At 38.0% G+C, this 20,966-nt stretch overlaps 1 protein-coding gene and 1 long non-coding RNA gene across 9 annotated transcripts in view; one reads left to right on the top strand and one right to left on the bottom strand.

Annotated features, from left to right (window-relative positions):
* Positions 1-20,966, bottom strand: part of LOC138148832 (uncharacterized) — a 120,204-nt gene that overhangs the window by 5,192 nt on the left and 94,046 nt on the right. The gene's annotated exons all lie outside the window — the stretch shown is intronic.
* ASB3 (ankyrin repeat and SOCS box containing 3) overlaps positions 1-20,966 on the top strand; it is a 131,646-nt gene that overhangs the window by 61,702 nt on the left and 48,978 nt on the right. The window lies entirely within an intron of this gene.

Raw genomic sequence — 20,966 nt, 5'->3', positions numbered from 1 at the left:
CCAATTTAATAGGAAGGGATGATACTTAAAAGGGGAAATTAAGAGGTTAGAGAGGACTATAATGAGAGGAGATGGAGAGAGACAGAATGGGGTAAACTATCTCATAAAGAAGAGGCAAGGGTAAAGGGTTACAATAGAGGGGAAGAATAGGAAGGCCAAAGGGAATGGGTCAACCTTATTCTCACTGAATTTGGCTCAGGGAGAGAATGAAATACACACTAACTGGGGTATCTCACCCTATAGGAGAGTAGAGGGAAGGGAATGAGAGGGGGGATGATGGAAGGGAGGGCAGGCTGGGGGGAACGGAAGTTGGAAGCACTTTAGAAAAGGGACGGGATTAAAGTAGAGAATAGAACAAGTGGGTAGTGGGATAGGAGGGAGGGAAATATAGTCAGTCTTTTACAATATATCTGCTATGGTAATGTTTTGCATTAGCTACACATGTACAACCTATACTGAATTGCTTATCTTCCTAGTAAGGGTGGGTGACAGGGGAGGAAGGAAATGAATCTGGAATTCAAAGTTTTAAAATCAAATGTTTAAAAAAATATATATATATATGTGTGTGTGTATACATATATGTATATATATATATGCTGTTATTAATATTATTTTTCATGTAATTGGGAAATAAGTTATACAGGCACTGGGCCATAGAGATACACCCTGCCCTACTGGAAAAGTCGAAGTGGGTATGGGAGAATATATGGGAGACAAAAGATTGGAGGAGGGGATATCCTGTAGGACTCCTATTTTGGGGCAGCGGGTAGGGGAAAAACGGGGAAAAAATTTGTAACTCAAAATCTGGTGGAAATGAATAATGTAAATCAAAAGTTAATAAAGCATTTGAAAACTGAAAAAAAAACTGAAAAAAAAAAAAGAAAACAAAGATAAGAAGAGCCACTGAATAGAACAAGTGCATAGAAAGTAGATACATGCTGGAGGTTTTGCAATTTTTTGAACATTGTGGGATCAATTATGAAGGTAACTCAAAGAAGGGACAATAGATTAAGCATAGAAAACAATCTTAGACCTTATCAATAGTTAAAAAAAGGAGACTGAGAGAATATTCATAATTACTTACATATATGCCTGATTTCCTGTATCTTCAGAATTAGAAAAAATAATAATCTATGCACATAATTTAAAGCATCCTTGATGAAAGTATAAGAAAGGGGACATGCAGGCTTTTTTTTTTTCCTTTTGGAGGGCAATTGGGGTTAAGTAACTTGCCCAAGGTTACACGGCTATTTTTTTTGTGTGGGTGTTAAGTGTCTGAGGCTGGAACTGAACTGGGGTCCTCCTGACTCCCGGGCCGGCGCTTTACTCACTGCGCTACCTAGCTGCCCGACATGCAGGCTTTCACAAATAATATTCTGTAGCAGATTACAGATATTTACAGTCAAAAGATTTACTGAATAATGTAGTATATAGATCCCCTGTGTTTATTGTTTGGGGACTATAAAGAAGTACTATATTTGCTACAACTAAATGTCCTGTAAGGGCTCTGCTTGTAATAGTAATGGAATTTAAAGATCCCCTATATTGGCTTGGTTCTTGGATTGTGTTAAAATCCAGAGCTTGTGAATCCCTCTTGTGGGGTGGACTTGTTGACATGAAAAGAGAGGGCTGAACTGGGAGGAGCTAGTCACTTAAATTTAGAGAGGTACAAGCAGAGAGAGAGGCAGAATAATTTTTTGGAAGCAGCATCTTGAAGGCAGAGAGGATTGCTGCGGGCCAGTTTGAACTGCCCAGGACTTTTGAGAGCTGCCACCCAGAGCTGCCAAGGACTGAGGAGACATGGCTGTTATGCTGGTACTTTGTCTGTTTTGATGTTGTTTGGCCAGATTCATCCACCGGTGAAGGCCAGTGCTGTTGTTGCAGAGGTCTTGGAACCTTGCTGTTGGTTCAGAAGCCCTGAAGAAGGATTTTCTTGTTGTATGTTTACAGAAATACTGGAAGAGGGTTTTGCTAATGTTTTCAGGGATCCTAGGACTGTTCTGCAGACAGAGAATGAATTAATGAGGACACTGACAGTGTATCTTGTGGCCTTGCTAAGCTTTGTCTCCCCAGGAATAAAGATTGCTGAGAACTTGCCTTGGGTCAAGATGAAGAAAAGACCTCTCTTTGGGTATTAAATGCTGTGCTTAAACTTGTTGTAACTCTGGGGTAGATGGCCTATTCATTTGTGATCCAAGGGTGGGAAACTTTTGACTCTTTTGTGCTCTTTGACTGACCAAATGAATGTACTTTGTTTATGATTGGAAACTAATCTCCATTTGAGAAGAGGGACTTTGTGATTGACTAAATGAATGTAATGTCCAGGGGTGGAGTAGTACTTGGAAATTATTGAATTATACTTAGTGAATGCTGTATTTTGAATTGCTATATTTTGATTTTCTCTGTTCTTTATTTGTCACTGAATAAAATGGAGAGCAGATATGCTGGTATTTTGAACCCTGGGAAGTTGCCTTTGGTCGGCATTACACTGCTCTGATCTCTCATACATATGTCAAATTTATACAGATTATATTCCAAGATTCCTTGAAATATGTAAGAACATAAATAAGTTTGTTTAGTTACCCAACCCTCTGATAGCAATAAGCAAGGCACGATATAGGAAGATTGTATGGTTACCAAAGATATTTGCTTCTGTTATGGAGGATGTTAAGTTCATAATCCAGATGAAAGAAGGATTCTTTATAGGAGATGAGGTCCTCCAGATTTTGTGTTTTGCTAATGAAACTATTGCTGATTGTACTAAGCTATGAAATATTACCAGTTCTCCTAAATGAGGTCCATAATCATTCAAAAGAGTTTGGTCTAACTACATAGGAAAAAAATTAAGAGTACTTATCTATTGTTCAGACTATGTTATACAGTCAGATGGACTACTTGTAAAACTAGTTTATTAACACACAAACATTAGGCAGACATAGCAAACTGTTAGTTAACTAGGCCTGGAAATAGACTGGAGGAGAAGTGGTTAAATATTGGGGAAATTGTGCAGTGCATTTAATGATTCCAAATAAAATGAAATGATCCTAAATGAAATAAAGGCCTCCCCTTTTTAATAATAATCATTTTTTTCCTATAGTCTTAGATGGTATGAGTGGCATAACTGACAGACAACCTGCCTCTTTTGGTATTTATGCAGTCAGGAGAGCTAGAAGAAAGCCTCCAATATCTTAGGTGGACCCCTTTTGGAGTTTTTATGGGAGAGTGTGGACAAGAGTTGTATAAGATTAGCAGATATGGATGACTTGTGATTTGAATTGCCAGGGGGAGTATCTACACTGATATTATCACAGATTTACTGAAAAATTGAGGAAATGGTTACCAAACTAGATTATTACATGGATGAAAGGCCTCTGGTACAGTAATCAGAAGACCTAGTTTCTAAGACTAACTTTAATACTTATTATTTTTTTTTGCTTTTTGGAGGGCAGTTGGGGTTAAGTGACTTGCCCAAGGTCACATGGCTAGTTTTTGTGTTAAGTGTCTGAGGCCAGATTTGAACTCAGGTCCTCTGGACTCCAGGGCTGGTGCTCTATTCAATGCACTACCTAGCTGTCCCCTAACTTTAATATTTACTAGCTGTGTCCTGAGTGAAGGACTATGGGATCCAAACTTGAGTTTTTTCTGACTCTAAGTTCAACCATCACTCCTTACACTAGCTCCCTTCTCTGCAGTGTTTTGCTTTTCTGCCATATGTGAGTATCAATATTTTTATATCTTTTTTTGCCACGAATTAAAGAAGAGTGATTATATCTTGACTCTAATATCAGAATCAATTAGATGAAGTGAGAAAGTGGCCCTCTGAGTGTTTATCTTTACATCACCTCCTCCTTGGGTTTTATGACAACTCTTCAAGGATAATTCTAAGCTAATAAGAAGACAAGTTTTAGCTGTCCCTACATATATCATTAGGAGTATATCCGACATACAGGGATGAGGACTGGACTTGTCATTTCATTTGTATAGGGTGAGGAAATTTCATTTCCAGGTGAGGAAACTCCCTCTATCCTTGCCTTGATTTGTCCAGCCCACTGCTTAGGGACTCTGTCCTTGTTTCTGGGACTTAGCAGGGAGTGATAGTTTTCTGAAATCCAGATCCTTGGTTCCTGCCTTTACTCTGGGACTTCTGAGGGAACCCTATATTCAGCCTGCCTTCTGCCTTTGTTCCTGCATCATCCTGATCTAGGTGTCTTGGCTTCTGTCTTTCCAGGGTGTCCTGAGTCAGCCCCAAATCCTTTGGTTTCTTTCTATCTTCACTACAGGCCTTCTTTAGTACTCTAGAGGCTGTTCCCAGACCAGATCTACCTTGAATTACCAATTCCTGCTTCCTGGACTCTTCTAGTGTTGTCCTTTGTACTTTGCCTTCTCCTGTCTTTTGTGAGGTGGGCTTCCTGGATCTCATAAGACTGAACATCACTACCTGTCACAAGAATGTCACAAGGTTGACATTCAAGAGAAGGACCAGAACCTCTTTCCCTCAGTAGATTTCTTTACAGTCCCTGATAATTTGAACTCATTCTTCAGTGGTTAGCATTCTCTCACCTTGTCATACTCTCCTCATCTCAGTAAGACAGAAACTCTTGGCTGAGGTAAAAATCCCATTCCCCATCTCCTGCCTCACTCCCTTACTCCTGTTCACTTCTGCTGGATGCCTTCAAATTCCCAACTCATTTTCTGTTTACTCCTTCCATTGTGCCTGTTCCATAGTTAAGAAACCAGTTTCCTTTTCCTTTTCCTTTCTTTCTCCCTCCATCTTCTAGCACTTAATGAGACCTGACCCTTTCTCGATGATATGGTATCCCTTGTTATCCCTTCCAGCACTGGTTGTATGGCTTCAGTCTCTCTGGTGGTAGTTGGGGAATTGAAATATGCCTTACTCTTGTTGCCACTTTTACACTCTATCACCATTTTTCTGTAGCCTCTCCTCCAAACAAGATTCTGCTGGCTATGATCTACCAGCTCCCAGCACATTCTCCTTCCTTCCTCACTGAGAGCAGGGTCTGGCTCACAGTCTTTTTCTCCTTATCCAACTTCTATTCTCATACTAGGAGCCTTCAAAGTACACATTGATACATCCTCAAATACTGTAACTTACTATTTATTCAATCTAATAATTTTCTATGACTTACTCTTCCACCCCTTATCATGTATAATCATGGTTTTGATCTTGCCATTACATTCAAGTATACTACTTCCATGTTTATGACTTTTGAAATTTCTCTTACCTGGTCACAATCTATATTCCTCATAATGACTGAATTGATTACATATAATCTTCACTGATCACTTAATGTAGCTATAATAATCAGATTGACCCTGTTATGGCCTATCTCTTTTTGTTATATAGCTTGAATTCTTGTCTTTTCTCACATAGGAGTAATACTTGGACCTGAGGGTCTGTAGTATTTTTTTTTTAGGCTAGGAGCAAGAAAGCTCCCAAGAATAGATTTTGTCCTTTCTTTTTCTGAGCCTTTACATGGACATTTGCAGGTCAATGAGGTCATCCCACTGTGTAGAATCCTATTTTATGAAGCACTGAAGTTAATAGTTACTTTAAAGAATTTAATAGTTTTTGAAAATTTGTGTTCACTTGTTTCAGTCATGTCTGACTCTTCATGACCCCATTTTGGATTTTCTTGGTAGAGATACTGGAGGGGAGTCCTTCTCCAGCTCATTTTTCAGATGAAGAAACTGAGGCAGCGTTACACATCTAGTAAGTGTCTGAGGCCTCATTTGAATTCAAGTCCTTCTGATTTGAGGGCTTGCAATCTATCTACTGCAACACCTAGTTGCCCTACTTTTTTTTTTCTTTTTGGAGGGCAGTTGGGGTTAAGTGACTTGCCCATGGTCACATGGCTAGTTTTTGTGTTAAGTGTCTGAGGCCGGATTTGAACTCAGGTCATTCTGACTCCAGGGCTGGTGCTCTATTCACTGCACCACCTAGCCACCCCCAGTTGCCCTACTTTTTAAAAATAGGTGTACGTAAAAAAATTATATGACTGGTATGCTTGAAGGTAGCTGGTAGCAGCACTGCTTTGCCTAGATATTACTCAGAATATTTGATAAGTGACCAGTTTTTCTAACAATGTCATGCAAGATTTTTGTACCCCAGTTCAGTGTCTGGACTTTGTATTTTCATTATATGCTTCCAATTTTGCCTCCATTGATGATTTCCTTTGATGTTTCTCAGGCAATAACTTCTCATAGTATTGCATGTGAGCAGCAAGAATACACTGGGATGCTAATCTCAATCTCAAGAAGGTTCGCTATATTCTTGATTATAATTTTTATTAGCCAGTGTAATTTTTAATAAACGTTTTTTTTCCTGAAAACATATCTCTGAAATTATAATCTAAGTGTGAAGACATGATTAGTCTTAACAAAATAAGAATATTTCTGATTCTTCATAAATGAACTAATAATTTTTAACATATCTTCAGAATCAAATTTAGTAAACTTTAGTATCATGTTTCAATTTCAAGAAGATTTGCTGTATTCTTTTTTTTTTTTTTTAAGCAATTGGAGTTAAGTAACTTGCTCAAGGTTACACGGCCAGTTATTTCTGGGTGTGGTGCTAAGTATCTGAGCCCGGATTTGAACCCCAGGTCATCCTGACACTGGAGCCAGTGCTCTTACTTGCTGAGCCACCTGGCTGTCCCTAAGCAATTGGGGTTAAGTAACTTGCTGAAGGTTACATGGCCAGGTGTTTCTGGGTGGGTGCTAAGTGTCTGAGCCCGCATTCGATCCACAAGTCATCCCGACAGTGGAGCCGGTGCTCTTACTCGCCGTGCTACCTGGCCGCCCTGCTTTGCTGTATTCTTGATTGTAATTTTTATTAATCAGCGGGATCAACTTTTTTTTTAGGAGAACACACTTCCTAAACTATAATCTAAGGCAGTGTGAAGACATGATTAGTTTTAACAAATCCTAAATCTTAATGAGAGCACAATTCCACGACTGAGTAATACATTTTCCATTCTAATTTATCATAAAAAATATTTTAAGTGAAGTTATTTTTATCTTTCATGGAAAAGCCATTATAGAAGCAGCCTGATTAAAAACTATAATTTGATCAGTTTAGGCTTATTTCCACAGTGGCATGAATGACATGATAGATGCTTCTGGATCCGTGCAAAACATACTGCCATATAAAATAATTGACTCACCATTTCAACCAAATGTTGTGATCAGAAGAATACTTTGAGAGTTTTGCTGTTTCTGATTGGTGAGTTCCTCCTCAGAAGCTCAATTTGAGTAAGTACCCATGTGAGATATGTTCTCTTCAAAACCCAACTCAACCCATGACTACTTAGATTCCTCTCTCTCTCTCTCAGTGGCTTTCTTAACACTGAGTTACTTCTCTCCTCCTGCCCTCATTTCCCAATTCTCTTTTATGTGTTGTCTTCTCCCTTTAGTATGTAAGTTCCTTGAGGACAAGGCCTGTCTTTTGTTTGAATTTGTATTCCCAGCACTTAGTACAGGGCCTGACACCTAGGAAGCCCTTAATATATACTTTAGATAGCTAACTAGCTATCTGTACATGTAAACATGTCCTTGCCAAAAATTATCATGGAGTTAATTAGCAAAACAATGGAAAAAATTTCACTGGTCAAAACCTCACCAGTACAATGTTATTGTAATAGAATTTCATTTCTGATTCCACCAGATGTCAGTATGACCACAGATAACTGCAGGAAATTAAAATGGGCTATGCACATTCAGGTATGCTTGCTATATAATTTTTTTCAAAATGCATTTTTAGCAGAGATGAATCATTGAATGAAGAGATCTTTTTTCCTTTTAAGGTGTTTATGTTACATAAAAAGGAAATACACAGATTATACATACAGTAAAAACATAGAAATGTATAATATACAGACCCCTTTTTAGCATATCATACATAACTGAACTCTGTAATCTGTATGCATTTCAGAAATTATAGTCCTATTATAAATATCAAGGAGATGGATATCCTGTGGTTAAATTTCATTACAGTCTCAATGACCATGGTATTTCTCAATATAATTACTGTCAAAGCATGGGCATCAGAAGAAGGCTTATTTCTAGAGTATAGATATGATACTTGAATCACTGTGATTTATGTTTGCTACCCAACATAGCTAAAATATTGCTTTTTCAGTATATATTCTCTTCAGACATTTTCCTAAATGAGTGCTTTATTAAAGATCCCCCTTTGCTTATTGTATAAAATAATCAGCAAATTTGTTTTCTCTCACTCATTTACTCTTTCCTTATGAGCAGGCATTTAATATTTAACCAGTAATTGATCTTTATTTAGTATTATTGTTTGGTATAAATATTCATGTATAGAGTTAGTAGAATTTTCCCTTATGTGGACCTAGTTTTGGGTTAATGGTTTTGTGTAATCTTCATATTATAGTTTTCTATGAAATGACAGACATTTACAATTTGATAAACATTTATCAAATGCCCTTTTGTCTCTGGTACTGTGCTGAGTGTTGGGCATACAAATAAGAAAAAAAGTCTCTGACCTCAAGAAGCTTACAATCTAATGGAGGAAAATAGTACACAAAAAGAAGCTGCAGAGGAGGGGGCAGGGCAGGTGAAGAATGATGATGATGAAGATGTCAAAAGCAAACAAAGTGGTAGCAAATGAAGAGATGACTGGGATTTTGAGCCCTCTATAAAGGGAAATTATGGAGGAGTTCTTTGCCCTGCTCTCCAGCCCTCCAATCAGAGGGGCAGAAGCAACTGAATGTACTGAAGAGGTGTGAATACCAAAACTGAAGCAGTTTCTTTGATGATGAATTTTCCCTTTGAAATTACAGATCGCACACAGTCTTGATTGACTTTGTTTTGGCTGAAAGTTATATTTAATCAAAAGTCTTCTTTAGGACATACATTTTTTCCCCCCACAAACAAAAAAGCTTTGTTATTTTGGATCTGGCAACCCAATTTACTTCTTGTTTTTCCTTTTACTTTTTCCACTTGGGAAATGTATCATTCTCCACTCCTTACTCTCCTTCACCTTCACATGCAATCAGTGGTTGTCTTATCACTTCTAACTTCCTAACATCCTTTCCACAGTTCCTTTTGTCTTCTTTAACATAGCAACCACTCTGGTGCAAACTCTTATCACCTTAGGCCTGGACTATTGCAATAGCCTTCTGGCTGGTCAAAATGATCTTCAAGGTCTGACCATATCAGCTCTCCCTATTCAGTAAACTCCAGTGACTCCCTATTCCTTCCATGATCAAATGTAAAATTCTGTGATCATAGAAAACCTTTATAACCTTGCCCCTTCCTGCCTTTCCATCTGTTTTTCCCTGATTACCCTTGGATCCAGTGACAATGGTCTTACTGTTCCTCAAGCAGGACGGTCTCATCTTCCAACTTGTGCTTGCCCTCAGAGCTCACTCTCAATTTATCATGTATTTACATTACTTATAATTACTTTTCTTTTTTGCATATTGTCTCCGCCAGTAGGCTGTGAGCACCTTAAGAGCAGGGACTGTGTTTTACCTTTCTTTGTGTCCCCAGACTTAGTTCTTGGCGGCCACATTTCTTACCTAGCCATAATCACTGAATGGCCATTGCCTCAGTCAAACTGATAACCCGGGACAGACCTCACCTTAAAAAGGCCAAGGTCTGCTACTGCATCTGGGTCATTTCCAATTGTCTTGATCTGTATCTTGTCACTGGACCCACATGGCTCTGGAGGAGAGAGTGAGGCTGGTGACTTTGCACAGCCCTCACTCACTTAAATCCAATTCACTTGCAAGTCATGACATCACCTTCCTGATGTTATGGTCCTCTTTGAGAATGAAGGACAAACAACAGCAGTTCTTGGCATAGTAGGCTTGTAATAAATGCTGGCTGACTGACTCACTCACATAGCCTAGTTCAAAGACTTTATACTTTGTGACTAAACCATTGCAATTTCTTTTTATTTGGTCTCCCTGACTTTCTTTTCCATTTGGTCTCCCTGACTTTTTTTCTTCATTCTTCACACAGCCTCCAAAGTAAAATTTCATTAAGGGCAGGTATGACCATGGCATTCACTCTCCAACCCAATAACTCTTATTACCTCCATGATAAAATATAAAATTCTCATTTTGGCTTTTTTTAAATTTAAATGCTTTATTAACTGCTGATTTACATCATTCGTTTCTGCCAGATTTTGAGTTACAAATTTTCTCCCCGTTTTCCCCCCACCCATCCCCCCAAAACAGCAGTCCCACAGGATATCCCCACCTCCAATCTGCTCACTCCCATACCCGTTTCAACTTTTCCAGTGGATCTCTATGCCTCAGTGCCTGTATATCTTTTTTCTTAATTACATGTAAGATGGTATTAATAATAGTGTGTATATATATATATACACACACACACACACACACACACATATATATATATATTTGAATATTTGATTTTAAAACTTTCAGTTCCAGATTCATTCCCTTCTCCCCCCTGCCACCCACCCCCACTGGGGGGACAAGCAGTTCAGTATAGGTTGTACATGTGTGGCTAATGCAAAACAATAACATAGTAGATGTATTGTAAAAGACTGACTATTTTTCCCTCCCTCCTATCCCACCTCCCACTTGTTCTATTCTCTACTTTGATCCTGTCCCTTTCTAAAAGTGGGTGCTTCCAACTTCCCTCCCCCCCAGCCTCCCCTCCCTTCCATCATCCCCCCTCACATCCCCTTCCCCCTCTATTCTCCTGGAGGGTGAGATCCCCTATTTAGTGTGTATTTCCCTCCCTTCTCAAGCCAGATTCAATAGGAATAAGGTTGACCTATTACCTTTTGCCTTCCTATTCTTCCCCTCCATTGTAACCATTTTCCCTTGCCTCTTCTGTATGAGATAGTTTGCCCCACTCTGTCTCTCCCCATCTCCTCTCATTATATTCCTCTCACCTCTTAATTTCACCTTTTAAGTATCATCCCTTCCTGTTAAATTGGTCCCGTGCCCTCTATCTATGTATACCTGTAAATGTATATACACACATTCACATATGTATTCATATGCCCGCATACCCTCATATAATTCTAATCCCTTCAACTACTGAGAAAAGTTTCATAGGTTACAATTATTGTTTTTCCATGTAGGAATGTTAATAGTTCAACTTTGGCCAGGTGGCTCAGCGAGCAAGAGCACTGGCTCCAGTGCCAGGACGACCTGGATCAAATCCGGGCCCAGACACCCAGCACCACACCCAGAAACAATAACTGGCCATGCAACCCCGAACAAGCCACTCAACCCCGATTGCTTCAAAAAAAAAATAGTTCAACTTTGATAAGTTCCTTATGATTTCTTTTTCCTGTTTACCTTCTCATGCTTCTCTTGCTTCTTGTATCTGAATGTCAAATTTTCTATTCAACTCTGGTTTTTTCAGCAAGAATGCTTGAAAGTCCTGTATTCCACTGAATGACCATATTTTCCCCTGAAACATGATACTCAGTTTTGCTGGGTAGGTGACTCTTGGTTTTAATCCCAGCTCCCTTGACCTCCGGAATATCACATTCCAGGCCCTTCGATCCCTCAGTGTAGAAGCTGCCAGATCCTGCGTTATCCTGATTGTGTTTCCACAATATTCAAATTGTTTCTTCCTGGCTGCTTGTAATATTCTCTCCTTAATGTGGGAATTCCAGAACCTGGCTATAATATTCCTAGGAGTTTTCTTTTTGGGATCTTTTTCAGGAGGTGATCGTTGGATTCTTTCAACCTCTATTTTGCCCTCTGGTTCTAAAACATCAGGGCAGTTTTCTTTGAGAACTTCCTGGAGGATGCTTTCCAGGCTCTTACTTTGGTCATGGCTCTCAGGCAGTCCAATAATTTTTAAATTATCTCTCCTGGATCTATTTTTCCAGGTCAGTGGTTTTTCCCATGAGATATTTCACATTGCCTTCTATTCTTTCATTTGTTTGGATCTGTTTAACAGCATCTTGATTTCTCATAAAGTCATTAGCTTCCATTTGCTCCAATCTAATTCTGAAGCAATGATCCTCCTCAGTGAGCTTTTGAGATTCTTTTTCCTTCTGGCAAATTCGACTTTTTAAGGCATTCTTCTCCTCATTGCCTTTTTGAGCCTCCTTTGCCATTTGAGTCAGTCTGTTTTTTAAGGTATTATTTTCTTCAGTCAGGCTGTTGACTCTCATTTCATAATTTTCTTGCATTGTTCTCATTTCTCTTCCCAATTTTTCCTCCACTTCTCTTATCTGCTTCTTAAGGTCCTCTATGGCCTGTAACCAGCTTGTATTTTCCTTTGAAGCTTTTGGTGCAGGAGTTCTGACTTCACTGTTTTCTTCCTGTTCCATGCCTTGCTCCTTCTTATCCCCAAAATAGGAGTGTAATGTTGGAATCTTCTGTCTGCTTTGTTTCCTTTGCCTGCTCATTTTGCCACTCAATGACTTTTGGGCTTTTTGCCACAGTAGGACTCTGCCACCAGACAGGGGAGTTTTCGTCCCAAACGCTGGGGTTTTCTCAGCTGCCTGAGGTATTGGATGGGTGCCCTCTCTGAGGTCTCCACACGCTCTGGCAAGCTGGACACACACCCCAGGACCTCCACCCTAGACTGCAATCCAGATCCAAGCAGGTTAAAGCAAGAGCGATTACCCCTCAGACTGGTGCTTGGTCCCCTTACACTCTGCAGGCCAGGAGCTAAAGCCGCCACGTGGCGCTGGGGGTAAAAGCCCCGCACTCCCAATTCCTGGGTCCCAAAGTCCAGACTGCACTGGCCTCTCACCTTGTCCTTCGCATCTATGTATTGATAAATCTGGAAACGGCCACAGCTGCTACTGATCTGGAATCCCTCTGGCTGGCGGCTGGTCAGGCCTGCCCTGGGGCTAAAGCCTCGCGAGGGGCTGGGCTAGGCTCCCAGAGCGCTGCACTGGCTGGCCGATTCCTGCCGGCCTGCCGGGCTGTCCTCAGCGGGAGGTTAGCTACTCTGTGTCATTTTGTGGGTTCTGCAGCTCCAAAGTTTGTTTAGAGTCCCCTTTTTACATGGATTGGGGAGGGTGGAAGCCGGAGCCGCAGGAAGGTCGTGCTTCTACTCCGCCATCTTGGCTCCGCCCCCAGAAGATACTCCTCATTTTGGCTTTTAAAACCTGTCACAACTTGACCACAATTTAGCACTTCCTGGATAAACTGGCCTTACTGTTTTTCATACATGACATGCCATCTCCTATCTTCATTGCTTTGTACTCACTGTTCCCATGCCTGGAATCTACTACATCTCTCACAGTCACAAATGTGACTTCTTCCATGAGATCTTTCTTGATGCACACCAGCTTCTGGTTCCTTTTATCCCTGCCTTTATTTTGTACCTATTTAATACATGTTTTATGTATATTTATATATGTATAGGTTGAATCCCTTGTCTGGATTGTAAGCTCCTCAGCACACATGCACTGTTTCACTGTTGCCTTTTTGTTCTTAGCACATAGCAAAGAATTTAGAAAATGGCAGACACTTAATAAATTTTACTGATTGATAGTGAAGAATTTGTGGATTCTGAAAAAAACTACCTCTGAACTACCATAGGATAAATTTTTGAAGTATCTTCCTAACATGATTATAAAGCTAGACTATTTAAGGGAATTGGTATAAGCTGACAAGGAGGTGCCTTTGTGTACTTTATTAGTGATGTAGAAATAATGTTAATAATGTGTGTTTAGATGGTGCTAATATGGAGATCATGAATTAGAAGAAGTGGTTGATGACATCACTTTTTTGGGAGAAGGCAGCTTTTAGCCTTTGATTCAGCAATTATTTATTCTGAAAAACAGTTGTGTTATCCTGCCCAAGAGGTCATTCACCTTTACTCCACCTTTCTTCTCCTCATGGTTTGTTTTTTTTTTTAAAGCAATCAGGGTTAAGTAACTTGCTCAAGGTTACATGGCCAGTTATTTCTGGGTGTGGTGCTGAGTATCTGAGCCCGGATTTGATCCCCAGGTCATCCCGACACTGGAGCCGGTGCTCTTACTCGCTGAGCCACCTGGCTGCCCCTTACTCCACCTTTCTGAGGACAAGTCAAATAACCCAAAAGCTAGCTGTCATCAGTGATTTTTTTAAGAAAAAATTCCAGGGTTTTTGTTGAGGTCAGTATCCATTTAGCCCTATTAACTCCCCACACTAGTTATAGCTACACAGTCATTATGTCACAATGATTTGTGTTTAGAGTAATAACCTTGTCATTCAATAACCAGTCGATTTACATTCTTCAGTATGCATTAGAAGCATAGAACAGTATTTTAAAAACATTTTAGAAAAATTTCTACAAAAACATAGTTAAAAAAGATTTTTTTTAAAACCACTTAAAAGTTTATTCACTCACTGTATGGAAAATTTTGCTAGGTAGAATGCTGAATTCCCTACTTTTGGTTTTACTGTAGTGTTCTTCTCTCCCTTGGTATACAGGAATTGTAATGAACAGATACTACATATGTTTTACATGAAAACTAATAATGTTGTAGTTTTTCCAAATCATTTCAGAAGAGCAAAGGTTTAATGGCATTATGAATATCTCAAATTAAGCTTTTTCTAATTCTGAAAAAATGTGTAACTCCAGATTTATAAGATTTTAGGGGAAAAAGTGAGATGGAAGTTTTTCTTACCTTGATATTTTCTTAGTCTTCACAATGCTAATTATCTTCAAATTAGTGACATTTTTTTTTTTTTTTTGCTTTTTTGGAGGGCAATTGCGTTTAAGCGACTTGCCCAAGGTCACACGGCTAGTTTTTGTGTTAAGTGTCTGAGGCAGGATTTGGTGCTCTATTCACTGCGCCACCTAGCTGCCCCTTAAATTAGTAACATTTTAATGTAATTGTTCAGTAAATATCCAGAAATCTTGAGAAGGCAGGGATTCTCTCTACATGGCTTCATTTCATAGGATTGTAGGAATCAGGCCTAGAAGGGACATGACAGATTATCTGGCCTAAACTATTGATTTTGCTGATTAAGAAACTAAGTCTCAGAGAAGTAAAATAACTTGCCTCAGGTTCCATAGCCAAGGTGATATAGAACTGGCAGGAATCTAGAAATCTGATGCCCTAATTTTACAGAGGAAGAAATGGAGGCCCAAGTGATAATTTGCCTAACAGTTTTTACAGGATTTTTTTGTTTTTATTCTTGTTCAGTTGTATCCTACTCCTTGTGACCCCATTTGAGGTTTTGTTGGCAAAGATATTGGAGTGGTTTACCATTTCCTTCTCCAGCTCATTTTACAGAAGAGGAAACTGAGGCAAACAAGATTAAGTGACTTGCCCAAGGTCAACACAAGTAGTGAGTATCTGAGGCCGTATTTCAGCTCAGGTCTTCCTGACTCCAGGCATGGCACTCTATCCATGCATTACCTAGCTGCCCTATTTAAGGCTTACAAGGTTTCTATAAATCTGTCCTTTTCATAATTTTTTATTGGAGTAATAACATTCCATTATGTTCATATTTCATAATTTGTTCAGTCATTTCTCGATTTATGGATACCTACTTGTATCTAGTTATTTACTACAACAAAAAAAATTGCTACTATGAATATTTTGGTACACATGGATTCCTTCCCTCTTTATTTGATATCCTTGGGGATATATACCTAGTAGTAGCATTGCTAAATTAAAGCATATACATGCATAGTTTAGTGACTTCTTGGGTATAGTTCCAAATTGCTTTTCAGAATAGATTTATCAGTTTGCCAACAATTCTATTAGAGCTATCTGTCCTCCTACAGTCTCTCTGACAATTATTTTCCTATTTTTTCATCCTAAGCAATCTAATAGGTGTGAGATACAACCCAAGAAAGTGTTTTAATTTATAGTTCTTTATGATTACTAATTTGGATGTTTTTTTTTTTCATATTGGTGTTGATAGTTTGCCTTTCTTCTTTTGAGAAGGGCTTGATAATATCTCTTTACAATTTATCTATTTAGGAATGAGTCTTGATAATACACATTTTCACTATTTCCCTATATATCTTGGTTATCAGACAATTATCAGAGAAATTTGCTGCAAAGATTTTTTTTTGCCCCTTTTAACTGTTTCCCTATTAATTTTAATTGTATTGATTTTATTTGCACAAAACATTTTCAATTTTAGGTAATCAAAATTCTCAGTTTTATTTCCTGTGATCCTCTCCTGTATTTGATCAAGAACTCTTCTGTCCATGATTGTGAAAGAGATCTCTTTTTTGCTCTGTTAATTTGCTTGTGATGTATCTACTTTGTATTCGTTGTATTAATTTGTAGCTTATTATAATATAAGGTGTGAAATATCACTCTTAATCTAATTTATGTGAGACTGATTTTCCCAGTAGTTTTTGTTGAATAGTAGAACCTTACCTTGTAGTGTGGGTCTATAGAACAATTTACTACTATGTTTGATTGCTTCTAGGTTTTGAGTATTTTATCTATTTCATTAATTAACTTCTCTGTTTTCATAAACTTTTTTTTTTTGTTTTTTGGAGGGGGGAATGCAAGGCAATTGGGGTTAAGTGACTTGCCCAAGGTCACACAGCTAGTAAACTTTATTTTCTTAAAGTACCAAATATTTTGGATGATTGCTGCTTTGTAGTATCATTTTGTATTTGGTAATGTTAGGTATCCTTTCTGCCCCCTTTTAGTTATTTGCTTGTTTGTTTGTTCGTTCATTCATTCATTCATTCATTCATTCATTCATTCATTTTTCTATTACTTTCCTTGAGATTCTTGACCTATTTCCAGTTTTAGAAAGTAACCCTTTTCTAGTCTCATTGGTATGGCACTGATTCTGTGAATTAACTTAAGTAGCATTGTCATTTTTGTTAGTAAACAGTTAATAACTTTTAATTATTTAGGGATGTCTTTATTTCCATAAAGAACTCTTTTTAGTTGTGTATATACTAATCCCATTTTGTGGTTTAGTATATGGACTCTCAGATATTTAAAAAATTAGGTATTTTAAATGGAATTTATTTTTCTCTATCTTCCCATTCAGTTTTATACTAATATACAAAAAAGGTTGATGCAGGGGTGGCCAGGTGGTGCAGTGAGTAAGAGCACCAGCCTCGGAGTTGGCAGGACCCGGGATTGGTTCCGGCCTCAGATACTTAACATCCACACAAAATAACTGGCCGTGTGACCTTGGGCAAGTTACTTAACCCCAATTGCTTTAAAAAAAAAGGTTGATGCATTTTGTATGTTTATTTTATAAACTGACACTTTAATGAATTTAATAATTGTCTCAATTAATTTAGTTGAATATTTGGAGTTCTCTGAGTTGATCATATCATCTACAAAGAGTGATGATTTTGTTTCCTCTTTGTTTATGCTTATTTTCTCAGTTTCTCTTGTCTATTAAACTAGCATTTCTAGAACTGCAAAAAGCAATACTGATGATAATGGCACTTTTGCTTTACCTGTAGTGTATTGGAAAAGTTTTCTATGATTTCTCCATTCAAGTTCTTGGCTTTAGGTAGATACAATTGACTAAGGAAAATTCAATTTATTTCTGTGTTTTAAATTTTTTTTTAGTAAAAATGGGCATTGTATTTTGTTAAATTTTTTTCTACATGTATTAATTTAGTCATGGGATTTTGACTTAATATTGCTTATTGTGTAAATACTTTAAATAATAATAATAGCTAGTATTTATGTAGCACTTTAAGGTTTGCAAAGTGCTGCACATGTTATCTCATCTGAATATTGAACTCACACTGCATTCCTGATATAAGTGCAATATTTTTGCGGTATTCAATCTTCTTAATCTGTTGCTGTAGTCTCTTTGCTAATATTTTAATTCAGTATTTTTACATCAGTATTAGTTATAACTGTTTGTCTATAGTTTTCTTTCTAAGTTTTATATAGCTCTAATTTAGGAGTCAAGACCATATTGTCTCATTAGATGAGTTTTTAGCATGCATCTCCCTATTTTTGCAATAAATTCATGCAATATTAGTATTATTTTGTCCATGTTAGTTTTTGTAAAGGTAAAGTGAACAGCTAAGACATATACACACTTATCTGTATATATACACATATGTGTGTGAATCTATATCTATATATACATAAAAGTATACATGTATATATATTCTTCTTTGCTGCCATTTCATAGTCACCAGAGTAAGTTTTCTCAAATTCTCTTCAGGTCCTTCTTTATGTTTATCTTTTTGTTAGATGTTTTTAGGTCTGAAAGAGGGTACACCAAAGGTCCCAACTCAGTTTTACTGTTTCTTCCTGTAATTTTGTTGACTTCTCCAACGAGTACTTTGGTTTTATGTCATTAAGGCACATGTATATTTCAGGGGTGGGGAACCTGTGGCTTTGAGGTCCTTGGGTGAGGCCTTTTGACTGATCCAAGTTTTCCAGAACAAATCCTTTTATTAAGGGAATTTGTTCTGTGAAGTTTGGATTCAGTCAAAGGGCCACACTTGAGGGAGGACCTAGAAGGCCACAGGTTCCCCACCCCTGCATTAAGTATTGATATTACTTCATTTTCTGTGAGGCCTTTGAGTATAATACAGTTGCCCTGAGGTAGCATTGCACAATAGATAGAGAGCCAGTCTTGAAGATAGGAAGACCTGGGTTCAAACCCTGGTTCCCGCATATAATGACATTCTGACCCTGGGCAAGTCACTTTATCTCTTTGTTTTCCAGGCAACTTGCTAAGACAATAAATTGCAGAGATGTGTCTTGGGAGTCACAAGTCTAAATGCTATCCTTTTCTCAGTCTTCATCTATATTAATGCTCACTAACTATGGATATCCTGAGACTTTTTCCTTTTCCTTTCTCCACCATTTCTTCTCCTCCTCCTCCTCCTCCTCCTTCTCCTTCTTTTGGAGTGGGGAAGGCAAGACAGTTGGGGTTAAATGACTTACCTAAGGTCATATAGCTAGTAAATGTGTCAAGTGTCTGATTCACTGTGCTACCTAGCTGCCCCCTACCATTTGTTCTTAACGTGAGGACCATGAACTTTTTTTTAATATGTTGATAACTATCTTTCTTTATTATTAGTTTTATTTTTACTCCAGTGTATATTATTTGATGCATTTCAAAACATCTTTCTGAGAAAGGATCCATATACTTCCAGATTGCCAGATGAGTCTATGATATGAAAAAGGTTAAGAATCTCTGCTCTGTACTGTTTTACTGAAGTGATCTTATTAGCTCCTATAAATTTAATTATCCTCTCTATGTAGATGATTCCCATAGCTATACATCCAGCCCTGCTTTCTCTCCTGAGGTATAGTTCTGCATCCCCAATGGTCTTTTGGACCTCATATTGGATGACCTGTAAATGTATCAAAATCAACATGTCCAGATCAGAATTCCCTCCAAATCTTTCCCTTTTTCCAACTTCCCTTTTACTGTCTAGGGCATTACCTAATCATTGACCCAGTCATTCATGTTCACAGTCTTGGTGTCATCTTCAGCCCCACACTCACCCTGCACATCCAATTCAAAATTATCTTTTTTCTTTTAAGATGAATCTTATTCTCATCTTCACAGCATCTTACATATGTCTTGTCTCTTAACTCAGCTAAGCAATTATTCTAATTCAAGCCCTCATCACATCTCACCTGTCTTATTGCAGTAACCTTCTAGTTGATCTTCCTACCTCAAGTCTGTCCCCATCCTCTACTCAGTTGCTAAGGTGATTTTTTTTTCTGAAAGCATGGTTCTCAACTTGTGAACCCCAATCTATTGGCTCCCAGTCGCCTTCAATATCAAATATAAAATCCTCTTATTTCAAAATCAAAGACATTCAAAATGCGTTATGAAAGTGTTTCAAAACCCTTCTTCACTTTAATTTTCCACTTTTCATCTTCTTTCTCCTGTGTCTTTCTATCTGTCTGTCTATGTCTGTCTCTCTATCTATCCATACACATATGCACACATATATATGTATTATTACATACATGTAAGTAAATTGATAGGTAGAATAAAAAGGTAGAAGTTGGAATGGCTTGTACAGGATACAGCTTTTAGGCCAGTTTGACTATAAGGAATGGTGTATGTAGGAGTATAATATGAAATAAGATTGGAAATATTGCCTCAATAGCAGGTAATAGTTTCATTCTTTGTGTAGCTAATTGCATAAAACTTCATTAATTTAGACCTCAACTATAAATTCTGATAATGCTGATATGAGCTTTATTTGTGGAGAAAAGGGGGAGTTTTAAAGTCATATAAAGGAGCAAACTATTCTCAAGTGATTTAGAAGCATACTCTCCTTCAGACTCCTATTTTAGTGCCTCATCTTGGCATGGAAATGGTGAAACTCAGTTCTTGATCTGTCTGTTGGTCTATCTGTCTGCCAAAGCAACTCATAAAACCTAGTAAGACAAGGAATGGTTGTAGTCAGCATCAGTGGAGGGAGTATTCATACCAATGAAATAGATATTTTTATTTATTTAAGTAGAAGCACATTTACATGTAAATATTTGATATGCCAATTATTAAAAAAGATTATCAGTTAAAACAAGTCCCATAAAGGACTCTACTAGGTAACATTTTGCCTACTTCATTTGAAAATAATAAAAGTGTTTCTTTTTATAAAATTCTTTAATTCAGAATTTATTCAAATTATACTAAATCCATTTTCAAGGTTACCACATATACTTATTAAGATACATATGGCATTGGCATAAAGGGGAGAGAGAAGGAGCAAAAACTAAATGTTAGGGTAAGCCTTAGGAAGAAGAAACATCATGAAGAAAAATTATGTATCTTATAGATTCTTAGGAAATTGTTATTGAAGACTGTGTCTTTGTTTCATTCTCCTCTTCTTCCCTCCCCTTCTCTTCTCCTTATCTATCCCAGCCTGGAAATATAGGGGCTACTCACGGGTCTGACCCTGCTATTGATTGGCACTGGAGTTTTGATCTCGTCCATTTCCAACCTGGGACCTGTCTAGGGGCCTCCTCCTTCTGGACACTTCCCATATTAGTTCTGGACTTAGTGCAGATACCTGTTTAGCCTACCCTACCTGAG

This window comes from Petaurus breviceps, unplaced genomic scaffold (assembly GCF_028583685.1).
Source record: "Petaurus breviceps papuanus isolate PSGF00001 unplaced genomic scaffold, PetGlider_PUasm1.0 90842, whole genome shotgun sequence".
In the NCBI taxonomy this organism is placed as follows: Eukaryota; Metazoa; Chordata; class Mammalia; order Diprotodontia; family Petauridae; genus Petaurus; species Petaurus breviceps.
The sequence above is the reverse complement of the archived record's forward strand: the minus strand, read 5'-3'. Positions and strand labels throughout refer to the sequence as shown.